The 15,314-nt window shown below is 42.8% G+C and overlaps 1 protein-coding gene across 10 annotated transcripts in view; it reads left to right on the top strand.

Moving 5' to 3' along the window:
* The window catches only part of FOXP1 (forkhead box P1), a 377,541-nt gene that overhangs the window by 197,902 nt on the left and 164,325 nt on the right, over window positions 1-15,314 (top strand). Inside the window, exon 1 of one of the 10 annotated variants that reach the window (XM_063165018.1) lies at window positions 6,527-6,640. The exons of 8 other annotated variants lie outside the window; for them this stretch is intronic. The gene's annotated coding sequence lies outside the window, so the exon portion shown is untranslated. Of the gene's footprint in view, window positions 1-6,526; window positions 6,641-7,961; window positions 8,016-15,314 lie in introns of those variants that run through there. One more of the 10 variants, XM_063165017.1, reaches the window with a different exon arrangement.

Below are 15,314 nucleotides of genomic sequence, written 5' to 3'. Positions count from 1 at the left end.
TGGTTGCATGTTTGACACGGCTTTGTTATGCTAGATGTTATGTTATGATCTGGCACACAGAGCATTAATTCCTTTATCAGCTCTGTTTCCTTTACAGTTGTTCATTTAATTGAGCTCCTCTGTGTATTTTGCAAAACAAGATGCATTCATTATAACTTGCAGACCTCAGATAGTATTGTAACATGTTTCAGAAAAATAGCACTTTTGTAGATAGTTGTGGAAGTTGGGTGTTTGGTTTATTTTTCAGATGATGGGAGGAAGCAGTAGCAGAATTCTTGCATGCATAATCAGTCAGAACTTTCCAGAAGCTCTTTATTCAAGTTATTTTCTTTTAAAGCTGTGTTTACTCTAAGAATTCGGCTGAGGCAGTTGAAATATGTGGCTGCAGTGGGGAACAAAATACACTGTATGTTTTGTTACTCTCCTTGTTCTGCTTTGACTTGTGCAAACAGTTTTAATCCAAAGGAAGAGATCATACGGTCTGTGACTGCAGTATCGTACAATCCAGTTTAGGGTGCAAATTACCCTCTTATGGTACATCCTGACGTTGAATAGTCTTGTCTGGAATAGGCTGTAAATAGAGTGTATCCTTCTCTTTCACAAGCCCTTGGAGCAGGAAGCCACATGCCTTAGCTCTACAATGTTCAGGAGCCAGCACATCTGTGGGACCATGCACCTGCATGCGGCTGGAGATGTTCAGACAGTGTCTTCAGTGCAGATTTGGAACATTAAACACTCGTTTCTGGTTGCAAACAGCCTCCACATGCTGCCAGGGGTTCAGCACCAGAAAGGCCATTTCCTGGAGCATGGAGCTACCTCTGCTGAGCTTGGCAGAGATTGTGAAGGGCTGAACAGCTGGGTCTGGACAGGTCATGGGGCCACAGTGCTGTCTGTAGGGAGGCTTTCTGTTGCGTTGGCATTGTGCATAAGAAAGGTATGGGCGGCCACAGGAGTGCTCAGGATTGTTCAGTGTTACTGGTCAAGGCAAGCTGGAGAGGCTCGTGTGGTGTCCTGCAAATCCTCTCTGCTGCTGCCTCTCCCTCTACCAGCCATTGCTGATGGTGGATTGGAGGTGGGCACAGCTCCTTTGCCATGGGTGAATGCAGAAGGGGGATTAAGAACTTGGTTTCCTGCATCCTGACTCAAAAGTAGGCATATGCGCTTTCTTGGGGGAGTTAGAAACAAATTGGTTTCGACAGAGCTTTTTTAGGGAGTTTTCTCAGGCACAGGATGAAATTTTGAGTTGAAAAAAAAATCATGCTTCTTTTCCCGCTTCTCTATTGGGCCAGTGTGGAGAGGACCAACTGTATTTTTGGGTGCTTGGGATCCATGTGTGTGGCTGTTGAGGAACATGTGCTGCATGTACACATCTCCTGCACAGAAATGTGATGGGTGGAATCCTTGCCCTGGACCGAGACTGGAGCTGTTCCTGGGAAAGAAAACATCAAGAAAAAGCTGGGGATGAAGGCACTTCTTCTGTCCTGCTTACTCTGTTCTGGCTGATGCGAACTGGCGTGCTGGGTGCTTGGATAATGCATGTGTGTTTGTGTGTTAGCTTACACACCAGTGTGCACAGACACATTTGGTTTCCCTGATGCATTGTGCTGTCCTTGCTGTAATCTGAGAACCACAGCCCTTGGACAGGGCAAGGCAGAGAGTCCATCTGTGTTTCCACAAAAGCTTAGCTAAGTGCATTTTTTTATATTGTGTTATGGGCCTGATTCTTGTGGGGGGTTAGATGCTCTCCGTTGTGGATGCCCAGTGTTTTTGCAAGTCACTCTGCTCAGAAGTTGGTGGTTACAGGGCTTTTTTTAAGGGAAAAAAACATTTTTCCATTTATTTCTCTATAGACTGAAACTGCTAAAGAGCCCTTGCTTAGTTTTCCACACACAAGGCACACACTGATGGGAGCATGAGAGGGACTGCAGGTCTCGGAAGCCTGGAAGTGTGTGAAAACAAGGAGTCCTAATGAAAAGGATTTTGCAATTTAATTGTAGTGGGTGTGCCTTTGTTTGTGCAAAGAAATGAAAGTGCTGGAGGCCGAAGTGCTTTCTTTATCCTCAGAATAGGGAGCAGTACAAACTTCCCTGGCCAGTTCTGCCAAGGTGCCTGAGACCTGCAAGTCCCTGCAGAGCTTTGGCTCCCTGCTCACTGGGACCCCATCCCACAGACTTTGAGCCTTCAGCGATCCAGCCTCGCAGGGCTCCCCAGAAATACCATCTTTAGCATGAAGGACCTTTCTTGGGTTCCTGAGTGCCTTTCCTCTTTAGGTGTTTGTTCACCTCACAGATCCACTACATTTGAGAAGACCGTCGTATCCTTTGCAGTGGTTTTGAGAGTCATGACTTTCCCTCGGGGTGGATCTGCACATCTCCATGTAGCCAGGGTTCTGCTTGTTCAAGGCAAGGGGCTTGTTCCTCCTGCCCACTGCCTTGTTAACCCTTTGGAGCAGTCCATGAATCCCAGTCAGGTGCCAGGGGGCCAAATGCCCTGCTCCCCTCTGCATCAGCCTCCTGAGCTGCCCCATGTCCCACAGCAACACGATCCATTTTAAATAGATGCTGTTTGCAGCATCTTGGACTTGCTGTGCGAGGATGAGAAATGCTAACATAAATTCTTTAAATAACATCTAGTAGTGTTGAATGCACAGAATTATAAAACATTTTTGTATTCTGAGACTCATTTGCATCTCCACATTAAAAACTGTGGTTTTCTTCTCAGGGAATGGTTGCAAGATCTGATTTGTTTTGAAATCAAAGCTAAATTTGTGTTCTTGCTTTCCTCTTTGCCCTTCATTTGACAAATTTTTCTTGTTCTATAAATACAGAATTGTAAACAAGGGCTAATCCTTAGCAACAACCTGGAAAGTTAACATTTCTCTCCAGCTCCTATTATAATTAATTCAGACACTATGAATATGATGTGATTTACACATAATATTCCTAAGGCCAGGAGGCACTAATATCTTGTTAGAGAACTGAGGAAAAGAACATGCTTTTGTGTGTGCCATATAACATAATTGCACTGCATTTTCTTTCATGAGAAGATGTTTAAAGATGCTTTTTACTTTGCATTTGAAAAATGAAAGGCTTCTGCTTGTGCATTTGGCTGAAATTGTCTTAAATGTGTTTTCCCTCCTGCAGCAGTCAACATTGTCAAAACATTTTGCAAAGTACATTTTAATAATATGGGTTAGGACCATCATTATATTAATTTAATTCTCTGTGTAGGTAAATTCGTAAGATGCTTCCACTTTGTTGTAAAAGTTTTTCACAGTAAACATCGTATGTTTTCCCTGTGCAAAAAAGGAAGGAGATAGTATAGTTGACAAAAGAATAAAATGCCTTGTGTGAAAATTGTAAAAGTTTAGCTGGAACAGTCTTTCTCTCATGGTCCATCCTTGTATTTTATTTAATTTTCATTTAATTTTGTTTTGTTCTGTTTATATTTGTTCAGGGAGTGTTTTTGTAGTGTTAATCTATGTAAGCCACATGCAGTTGAAAACTGCAACTCCCAAAAGGCTGTGATTAAAACATTATGGATGTGGCAAACCACAAATGCAAAAGGAAGTTTACATTTAGATTTTCTATATAAAAAATATTATATTCGAGTTTTGTAATACCTTGGTATCGTGGTCAGCATTGCCATAAAAATTCTGTGTTATATGGAATGATACAATCTGTGAAGCATTTCCCATTATGTAGACACCATGTCTTTAAATTATAGCAATTTCTTAAGATTTTAAAGCAAAATGAGCTCTTAGAAGTGTGATTAATAGCAGGGAATGAGGCTAACACTGGGTCATCAGTGGCACTCCATTACAAAAAAGGTTGGACTAATAAAAGCATCCATCTATTTGACCAATAAAGCATTTGAATGATATGCTTATAGTTTTTATCATAGTGTAGTTACTTTGTACTGAATAAACTGTGATTTTACGTGCTGGAAAAGGAGCGTGGAGCAGGCAGCGCGGCTGAGGTGAGAGCAGTTGTCTCAAGTAGGGAAATATCAGGACTTTTATGTGAAGCTTGATGTTTTCAGAAGCCTTCAGGTTGCAGTGTCTAAATTTTTGAAGCTGCTGTGAAATATCTAAATCCCCCGTGACCCGTGCCTGCCTGCCCACAGTCATTCGGTGAGGCTGGCCCTCGCTGTCCTGCAGGGAGGGGAGAAAGGAGGGTATTGTGTGTAATCATTAATTCAGAGTTAAGTCCCCGGCAGCCCCAGACATCAGAAATACTCTGCTGCAGCACAGGAAATGGGGCAGCACTTCTGTTTTCCTGGTGTGCGGACGCCAACCCCGTCCTCGAGTCGCACCTTTCATCCTGCCTGCTATTATGCTGTCAACCTGATGTATTAAAAAATAGGCAGTTGCCTGAACAATACTGCATTTGGGTTTTATTTAAATACCTGTCTTATTAGTAGGTTGTACTGATTTCATGGTTTTGAACCTTTTTTTTTTTTTTTTTTTTTTTTTTTTTTAACTACAACAAAAGGCTAAACATTTTCTGAAAAAGAAAACCAAGGTTCTTGGCCAGCTGTGGATGTCCAGGATTGTGCTGTGAAAAAGAGTAACAAATATTCTAAAACTTGTAAAAAAATGATGAGGGGGGAGGCTTCTGGCCATCATGCTGTTTGCACATGAAATGGCAAGGGAGGGGAGATTAGTGCCAGGGCCAGCTGTGACCTTGGATGCTTCATAGATTTGAGACTGGGATGATTTTCCTCAGTGCTTGGCGGTGATGCTGGTGCTCATCAGAAGGTAGGGGTGAACCAGGGATGGACAATGGTGCATCTGGGGGAAAAAGGGACCTGTGGTATAGCCCACAACTACATCCACTAACCCCACCTGACTGGTGCAACATCCTAAAGGGCTTCTTTTACATAGGAGAGGGATGAAGAGACCCATGGAGGTCCCATGCAGGGATTGTGTCAGGGCAGGAATGTAACCCGGAGCCCTGGATTAACCTCTACCATTAGGACCATCCATCTTCTCTCTCTGTACTTCAGATCTTTCCCGAAATCCGTGTTCAGGATAGACAACTTAGAGAAACCTCCCTGGAGGAACGCTGCCATAGGAAATTTCATGAGTGTTACAGGGATGAGAGATGGGGAAGAAAAGGCTTTCTGGAAGGTGGCAGACCCAGGGGATTTGGGTGTCCTGAGCACCTTGAGGACTGAAGTCCCAGAGCCTCGGGGCCAAGAGAGGGATATTGGGTGGGGAGCAGTTGGGGGCTGTTGAGCTTTTGGTCGCTAAAAGACATCCAAGGGGCTTCTATGTTGAAAGAGAGGAGCTGGGGAGATCTACAAAGATCAGAGAATGGTGATGGGAGGCAGAGGCAAGGGGGCTGAGGGTGGGAAAGAGAAAGGAGGGAGAAGAGAGCTGAACCGTGGCTTCATGGCTGCTGCAGGGCCCTGGCATGGCCATGGGTGTGTATGACTCGTGTCCATGGTCATGCTGGGCTGGTTGGGCTGTGTCAAAAGCTGTCGTTTTGCTTGTTTGTTCTAGGAGTGAAATGAAAATTTTGTACCCCACCTTTTGCAGTTGTTTTTCTGGGTTTTCAATTGTTTTTTTTTTTTTTTTTTTTTTTTCTAATGCAAATGGATCTTTCACATCAGTGGTTTGGCCGGTAAATCTTGTTTTGTGAAACACTTTCAAGTGTTTTCAACTCCTTTCTTTCCCCTTTATCAGAACAGATGCACAGCTCTGTGTTTTCCCCTGCTGCCTGTTGTCTCGAGGTTGCACAGCAAGACTGCAAAGGCTTTTTTGTTTGTTGTTGTTGAAGGGGAGGAAAAAACCCTCAATCCACAGAAGAGTTAACAGGATTTCACTTGATCTGCTCGTTTATGCAATGAGTAATGCGAGGTTGGTAACAGCAAATTGTTGTTTATAAGCAAACATGGCACTGTGTAAACAAGAAGGCCTGGTCCCCAACTGGTTTGATTTCATGGTGGTCAGCAGCTGATGCATGTAACGTACAACCTTTCTGCTTCTCGAAATGTCAGAAGAATGACTATTTGTTTGTCTTGAGTTCTTCCCAGCTGTTTACTCTGTAATGCATTTGCCTCAACCTTGATTCCCTAAGAGTGGCCCCTTTCTCCTCCCTACTCTGTTTACATTAGTCCTGCCCCGAGTGTCACCTATGAAATCTGTTGATTATTCCACCTGGTTAATGTTAAATTGCTCTTGCAAGATGATGTGTTTGTTCATAAACACAAATGCTGGGCCCCTTGTTTACTGTACCCATGGCAGCAATCAGTTATTAAACAAATATTGCTTTGTTTGCGGGTGTGAGCAGCAGTTTATCCTGCAAGGTCTGGAAAAAAACCTTTAAATGCTGGGATTTTGATAAAGGAGAAAAAGGGGAGCTTGTCCCTGGAATGTGGCTGAAACTCACTTTGGTTTGCTTTGCTTATCTTTAACTTGGGTGAAGGGGCTAGAAAGATTAGCAAGTTGTTTGGTTTTTCCAAGAGATTTCCTTAGTGTAATGATATCTATCCAGTTGTTTGCTTTTTTCAGAAGGGAGAGAGCACTCTTGCAAGACGACTAGCACAGCGGTAGACGGCTGATGGCTAGAAAATCCTGCATGGAGCAAACAAGGAGGTAGAAGGTCTAGGATAAAGGTGTAGGGCTATGAACCAGGTAATCACTCCAAAAGTACGGCCTTGTGTTCTATGTCAGCATTTGGTCGGGGGCTTTTCGGTTTCTCTCTTCTCTCTTGTCGGATTTTAATTGATGCATGTGCCCTCGATGGGTTTGGAAAAGGCAAAGCTTTCAGCTTTACTTCTGAGGAGATCTGAGGAAAATCTGTTTTAGAAGCAGAGCTGTTTGAATGGAGAGAAAATACCAAATTTAAAAACACGCTTTGTTGCTCCTCCTCCTGCGAGTGAGATGACGGAGCTGCTTTTCTTCTTTTTATAACTGGAAAAGTGCGTTTGCATCTGCTAATTTCTCTGTGCTGCCTGTTTGTTCTTCGGTTTCTGGGAGTCCTAATTAGAGAGAACCATCCTGGTAGTTGTTGCTTTTGGGTTGTTTTGAAAATGAGCAAGAAAAACTTGCTCACACCATCTTTGTTTTTCAAAATTACTGTTTGTTATTGTTTCTGAGTGGGGCTTGGATTTCAAATGCCAGGCAGGACCTGTTAGCAGTAACAGTAAATGGCTAGGGCATTTCACACAAAGGGAGTAAACCCTCTTTGAGTGACCTTGAGAAAGAAATGTTAACTCTTTTTGTGTGAATGTGTTGCCTATTCCTGTATATCTGAATTAATTTGTTAAAATGTGAAGGAGTTTTCTGTTTCTTTATATGTGAATTCATTTATTAAGATACCTTGGATACACATTCATAGAAAGCATAAAATGAAATAATTGTCCTCTTCATCTCTTGGAAAAGAAAGCAAAAAATATACATAAAAATATATCCCCTGTATTCCCTAGTTTGCATCAGTGATCCAAACATACTGCTTGTTTGGGCTGCTGGAGCAGTGTCAGGGCTGGAGGGGAGCTGGAGGTACCTGAAGTGTGTAAGTGGACAAGCTGGTCATTAATTGACTCGTGTTACTGCCATGAATCAAACCTTTGCTACCTTGAACAAAGTGAAAATGCCATTGTGCAGAATTGTTAGAGTTGCACCTGGCTTTGAGGTGGTTTTTGACTTCTGGAGGCTGCTAGAGAGTTTAGATATGCTTTAATGGAGATGTGCATGGAGGGTGGGAGTCTAATTCATCTACAGCCAGCACTTGGTACGAGGTTTCATGTTATCTTGTTGGAGCAGTGCTGCTGCTGTCTGGCACAAACTGACTGTATTTACTAAATGCAACTTTGGTCTTTTATTTGGTTGAACAGTCACCTGTTTTTCTGTGAGGCAGACTGCAAGAGTTTGTGATGCAAGCTCAGAGCAGTGTGCATGCAAACAAATAAGTGCTGGCTGTGAGAGCAGCCCTGCAGTTTCTGTTCCTGTTGTGCACGGAGCGGCAGGGAGCCCCACGGTGCTGTGATGCCTGGGCTGGGATGAGCAGGTGGGTACCTCCCCAGGGACCCCGACCTCGGGGGCAGCACCCAGGGCACTCTGCACCTCACCTTCCTTCTGGAGGAGTCACTCTGGTGCCACGGTGCTCGTGCCCATGTGCTAGCACTCATGGATTAGCCTGGTGCAGTGAACTATGGCTTCTGGTTTGCCTTGGGGTTTTTTTTGGCCACTCCTTTTCTTCCAAATAAACTGATCCCGGTGATGGTAAGGATGATTTCTGTCAAGCTCACAGCTGAAAGACAGCTCTCCCCAAGAGAGAGGAAGGAACCTCACTCTGCCGGTGATGGTATGTAAATGATTACATCATATTTGCCAGTCACTTGGAAGTGGCCCAGCTCTAGAGCTTTTATGCATCTATGGCATGAGCTTCATGCTGAATATGGATTTAATAGCTGTCAAGCTGAGAGGCATAGATTGAGATAGAGCTGGCTTTGCAAAAGGGGTGTATTTATCCAAGGTGAGACTGGGAGTAACTTCTGTGTGCATGTGTGAAATGAAGGGAGAACGCAAAAATCTAATTTGAGGAAGTTGGATTGTTCATTGTCTGTTTAATGCTTTGGGTGTTACCTCATGGAAGGGAGTGAGACCTTTTGTCTTCACAGCTTGGTATGTTTTAGTGCCCTGGTTTTTCATGGGGACCAGCTCCAGCTCTTTTGAATAGAGCAAATGGCAAACTTTTTAATGTCTGTTTCAATTCATTCTTCTTGGATTTGCTCGATCTCTGCTCTTACTGATTGTGGTCAGCAACACCCTCAGCAGAAGGTGTTCTGAGGGGTCACTGCACTGACTGGTTTTCTGACAACTTCAGTTGTTTGACCATGATTTCACAAAAAGTCAGTGTGGCACAAGTGGGATTAGGCTTCAGATTCCCCTTCCCTTCTGCTCACCACAGCAGTCTGAAATTTCAGCTCCTGCAGAGCATCGGTCAGCCTTTCACTGAGCTGCCTCCAGATGATTTCAGGTGCTGTGGCCCTGATGATAATTCCCTGTTGCTGGAAAGAAGGGACCCAGGCAGTGTGGGCCACACACCCAACAGTGAAAGAGGTCATGCCATTGCATATAGTCAAATAAGTTTAAAATTGTGGCAGTCTGCTTCTAGACAGGAGCTGCCATTCAGGAGATTTGAGGGTGGCAGGAGGACATAAAGGACATAAAGACCTGGCAAAAAGCCAGGTTGGTGACCATCGTGGCCGACAAGGAGGTGGTTGGGCAACCTGTGTTCTTCTGTTGGCCATGGTGTTTGTTGTACTTCACCACTTTTTGAAAGTATGGGCTTTTCATTCGCTAATTTAGATACAGCTTCGTGTTTTCCTGCTCCTTGCTTTTACTTCTGTCTCCTTTCTATGGCTCTGCATCACCAAGTAGCTCTACCCCAGTGTCAGCAGGGCAGGGAGGTGAGCAGCCCTGTGTAAGCCAGGTGCCAGGGCCATGGCCCACAGGGATGCTCCAGGAGCTGTGTGAGCTGTTTCCCTTCCTGGGGAGGCCAGCACATCACCTCTGCCATGTGCTCAAGTTCCACTGGCCCAAGGCTTGGGATGAGTCCAGCTGAGGTGAGAGCATCAGGAGGCAGAGCCAAGGGTGTGCTGAGGGTAATCCCATTTCTTCTGGACCCTTTATTTCCTAAGCATTAAATGAAATTTCAGATTTTAGATATGTCTAGACATATACAGTGCACGATAAAGTTGATAATACATTAATCATTTTTAACAACAGGTAATATGCATAATTTATGGTGTTACAGTGCTATCTTTTTTGATATTTATGATGGATAATGCTCAGTTTTTGCCCTCATATTACTGCTTTAAATTATACCACAAGAAAATTAATGAGAAAGTAGATTTATGGCTTTCATTTGTTTGTCAATTCGGAAATTAATTGGGTGTTAATTTTAGCCGTCCCTCATCAGACCAGGTCTTTAGTATGTGTGCATTACTTTGCATTCATTGAAGCCTACCTCCCATTTACTGTGGGTCACTAGCTTTGCATACATTAAAATAGCCCTCAGGCTCATTCTCTTGATTACTTTTTGAACTGCCATGCATTAGAAAATTTACGCCTTTCTGTTATAATTATGAAAATTCTCTATTGGAAGATGGTGCTTGCATAACAGCAAGTGTACAGTCTTGCTCAGCGATGTAAGATCATATAGCAAATCCCAATACGTTTTTGTTCTAATCCTAGAAAATAGCACTCTCGACAATCTTTGTTGTGCGAGTTTCATCCTTTGAAATTTCAAGGATCCATTTTAATGCATTGAATTACCTCTTTAAGCTGAGGAAATATCAAAGGATTTCACCTCGTCGCTGTCTCTTTGTTTCCTCTTTCCACACATCCCGTGCGCGTTCCTTCCCTTGCCTTGCTCCAGGTTTGCCTCTCCTCCTCCAAACCCCGCTGTCAGACGTGACTCAGCATCACTTTTTAGGACAGCGAAGCCTGATTTGCTCTGTTTGCTACTATTTTGGTTGATTCCTAAAGATGATCCTTAATTGCACTTTGAATCCCCTTCTCCTTTCTCCTACTCCTGCACAATTCAGCAACCACCAGTAGTGTGTAGGCGAGTGGCCTTCGAAGGGGTAAGCATGAAGTTTTATCCAAAAAGTACCCTAATGTACTGACAGTTGATCTATAGTTAGTTAGTACATAATTATACCTAAAATACACCCTGTCAGCAGGATAAATGACGGCTACTGAAAACTCTAAAAGCATGACGGGTGTTCACCCATCTGCAATGACGAGAGCGGAGGGGTTTGTAAGTTGAGAAAGGCTGGTGAGTTCAGCATGATCTGATTTAGTTAAATCATGCCATATGTTGGGATAGCTCTCTCTAATAGTCGTGCTAACCACAAACACAGGCAAAGAGAAGTCATCTGGTCCACCTGGCTAGTTTGGACTTCCCTCCCCGGCGTTATTTCTGCACTTAGCATGGTGGCAGCCCTTGAGCTGCTCATGTGAAGCTGGCTGATTCACAGTTAATTGTGACATGGTGTAATTTAGTAAATGAGCAGCTGAACATCTGTACGCCTTCCCCCACGGCACATCAAGTTTTACCTTACACAAGGCTTTTAATTTCCACTAGTGAATCCTTTTTCTTTCACTGAACTCATGGATGGTGGGCTAGTGCTGCTGGCTGCCTCGCCAGCCTAGGCACGGGGTGTCAGCTGGAGGAGATGGGTGTTCTGGCATCAGCTGGGGGACATCAAAACATGTTCCTGGGAAAATTCACTACTGGTGGTGCGATGTGGAGCCTGAGGTGCATTCCCTGGCAGGGCGCTTGCTCCAAAGATGCCAGGACTAAAAGAGACCACCTGTGAGTGGGGCAGGGGTCTCCTGGGAAAGCTGTGGGATTCCTCATTCAGATCACAGCAGTGCCAGGCTGGTGCTGCAGGGTGTTTGTCCCTGTACTGTGGGGAGGCAGCAGCTTTGCTCCTGCTCTCTGTGTTCCCTTGCTGGTCACACTCCGGAGCACGTTTCGTTTTCAAGAGGTAAAATCCTGTCTTTGCGGCGTTACGTTGTTGTGGAATTCTTCCAGACCGTGTTTGGGGTTTTTTGTTTTGTTTTGTTCTTAATAATTACACGGATAAATGCTCTAAAATTATTCCTGAGCTGGTTTTGGGGAGCTGCTTGTGACTGCTAGGTAGAACTTTTATTTATAAACCATGCACGTATGGATAGAATGCCTGCTGGAGAATTTCGGGCTAGATCGTGTGATTTGATCACTCACTTAAAACTGATTTTAGCATTGACTCTTCTGCCTGTAAAAGTAGAAATACATTTTATAAATCTGTGTTGTGTTTAATTTACATGTCCTTTCATGGCTGGGCCAAGTTCTTTAAGGGCATTTATTCTGCTTCATATAAATAATTGATCAGCCAAGTTAATTTACTTCTGCCTGACTTGGTCAACCTTAATTAACTGCCCTAAAATAAAGACTGAACTTTTTGTTAGCTTAAAATCTTTCACAAGTGTGGCAAAGGAGGGTGGTATTATGACAATATTTTGCTCTAGCACTGATCCCAGGGGATAGAAATGCCTAATGATCTTTACGTGCATATGTATTTGTAAACACCTCCAAGTACTAACATCTGAAATATAATCATGGACCTTGAAGAAACTCTGAAACACATGGGCTACATTGTGAATCTGTAGTCCATGTTAAGTCTGGAAGATTATTTAAACAGGAATTTTAAGGCCAGAAGACCCCAGGGATGTTTTTATAAAGGTGATGATATGCTTAAAGATATAGATTGGTACTTATTGAAGAATCTTAAAAATGCCTCACCAGATGCCTCCGTGTATGGTGAAGCATCTAGAGACATCTGAATATCAGTCCCTTAGTCTTTCAGACTTGGAGTGGGTCCTTATTCTGACAGGTGCTTCAGTCAGTAAATCCTCCCTCATGCTGACATTAAACAATGCTGCTTAGTCTTCAGAAACTATACTGGTAGCAGAATTGCAGCAGTGGCACACTTCAGCGCCCACCTCCTGCCTACTAATCTCCATGCTTAACCTTGCTCATCTTAATAGGCCAGTGGAGCTGAGATGTGTATCAGCAGCATCTGCTCTTGGCGCTGTTATGGACTTTATGGATGCATTTTTAATGCATTAGCAAAGAACTTTTTCAGAATTAGGATTCCTTTAGGTTCTTTTTTTTTTTTTTTTACTGCAAAACATTGACTTTAGAGTCATCAGAAAGATTATTTTGATTCAGGCAAAGTTCACATCTGACCTATGTTTTCTCAAATTTGACCATGTCCTTAAGAAATTGGGTGTTCCCTGCTTTTCTCCAGGTAATCTGGAAGATGATTACCTGTTGTCCTTCTGTTGACAGAGTGCCTTTAGATTTTGCTTCACTGAAATTTTGCTCCATTACCTTGAACAGAACATATTCACCAAAGAGATGGGCCCAGCTGTAGGGCTTTGACTTTGTGTTTGTGCATCAAAGCTAGAAAAAGTTCTGTGCAGGTTAAAATGAGAATCTGAAGAAATGGATCATTCTTCTGAAATGTTTAAACCAAGCCTACATTAAGTCAGAACAGTTCTTTTATTATGGGCTCCTTGATTTCAGGATAAAGTTTCACAAGCTGTTGTTGGTACTGCAGCTAACTTTGGTCCCTTCATAGAGGAAAGAGATCTTGTGTCACCTTTAATAATTCAGAGTCACTCTGTATCCCTCCTAATATGAAATGTCATAGAATTTTTCTATATATAGAAAAAATAAAAATACTTACACTGGTAATAACTCACATATTTTAAACGCTAAAAATGCATTTTTCTTTGCAGAATTGATAAGAGAATCATTCTGCTTTCTAGAACACATGAAATAGACATGGGCTCTTCTACCATTAAATTTCTTAAGTCAGAACCAGGTTTCCTGCCTGTCATGGAAGTAGTTGTAGAGTATTATTATTTCTTATAGTAAATCATTATGCATAACAGCTTCTCCAGCACTGTGTTGGTTGTATTCAGGCCAGGATCATGGTTTCTGATACTTCACCTGGAGTTTCAGTTCAGTTCCCACAGAACCTAATTATGTTGCATAAAGTCAACCTTGCTTTGCATTTTTCTTTCACAATTTTGAATGACAAACTTCAGTAATAGGCTCCTGTAAGTTCATCTCCTCTGTGCTGGGAAGAGACAATTATCTCAGCCATCCTCGGTGTGCGATCACCTCAGCTCATTTAGGTGTGCTCAAAAAGACAAATAATAATCATTCTTGCAGAAAGCTCTCACAGGTTGATTTTTCATGACATGACACTTAATGATCAAACCAAACTGTGATTATTCATGTCAACTCACATTTGACTTCAGTGATGAAATAAACAGTTTTATCTTTCTTTCCCTTGAAATACCAGTTTTCTATCGGAGGTATTTTAACAAAGTGCTTTTGTTTTGTACAGGCATCTAGTTTAAGGTATATAGAAGTTGACTGCTTGTAAATTGGTGAGGTTAAAAAAAAATGCCTAAAGGCGTTCACTTATGGTTTTAAAATAATTTTTTGAAAGTTTAGACATGGTCCCTTAGCAAACTCTCTTTCCAGCTTCATTTCTTTGGTAGCTGCTGCCAGTTCTGCTGGGATCTGTAGGGTGATCACAACCAGTGGAGGGGCTGTGGCCCCTGTGTAGCTGAGCTGGTAACTGGCTGGGGTTCTTCAAAAGGTAAAACAGAGCATGAAATTTGTCATGGAACAGGTTCTCAAGAACTATGATCTTTTTCTAACCAAATACAATAAATAATCCATCTTTTTCTTAGTCCTATAGGCTAGAAAAATTGTTTCAATTTCTACTGTTTTTTCTTTCCAGGACCATTTTGCAGTCCTAGAGACAATAAATAATTTCTTGGCCAGTTTGGTTGTGAATTATTTTCTGTGTCCTGGAGATATTTCGCTCAGAAGGGCAAGCCAACAAATCGTGATCAGGCAGTGATGGATCTGCTCCTCAGTGGTGCACATTCTTCTTGCTGCTGTCAGAGCTTTGCTTGGTTCTTCCTCTGACCCTACTGCTTATTTATCCAGGTTCTCACTTCCCATTTGTTGCATCAAAAGTGCTGGAAAATATTTCTTTCTGTTCTGGCACATGGGTTTTAGCGTCTCTTTCCACCACAGTAGCTGCTGGAGGCACCTTCCACCAATTCTTGAGTGTGTCCTTCTTCCATCAGCTTCAGTCTGTGTGGTGGGGGCACGCCACCATTACTGTCATGCTCCAAGACAGTCATAGGCATGAGTTTAACCCTCTAACCCAATTTTTCCTTGTGGTCATTGCTGTCTTCATCTGCTTCTGGGGTAAATTAAGGTAGCGCTCCATTTTCTCCAGTTGAGACCTGACTCCAAATTTGGGTGGAAGCAGAAAAAAATTACATCCGTTTTTGCTTTTTGATTTGTCATGGGGTAAAAGAGGTAAATCATTTTTTAGCAGTATATAAAATCCTTTTTTTAGCATATAAAAATTGCCTGGTATATCTTTGAGTGACTTGGGAGCTGTCTGTGGATTCTCACTCCTGTGTCTTCCTCCAAAGCAACCTGTGGCCATGCAGGCACTGCCTGGTGTGTAATCCAGCCTTGCCTGATAGATGTAAACACTTATTTAGACCTTATCATGCTTATGGGCTTTTCTTACAGTGCTGAAAATGAAAAACACACCATACTTGGTGTGTATCAGAGCAGGATCATGTTAAAATCCAAGAGCATTTCCTAGTGGTGTTGGAAAAGCTGTAGGTTTGTTTAGATCTCTGGAGCTTTTACAGAGGAGTTGACAGAAGCTTTATAATGAGTCTCCAAACCCTTTTGTCCCCT

This window comes from Melospiza melodia, chromosome 10 (genome assembly GCF_035770615.1).
Source record: "Melospiza melodia melodia isolate bMelMel2 chromosome 10, bMelMel2.pri, whole genome shotgun sequence".
NCBI lineage: Eukaryota > Metazoa > Chordata > Aves > Passeriformes > Passerellidae > Melospiza > Melospiza melodia.
This window is presented reverse-complemented; position numbering and strand designations above follow the sequence as displayed.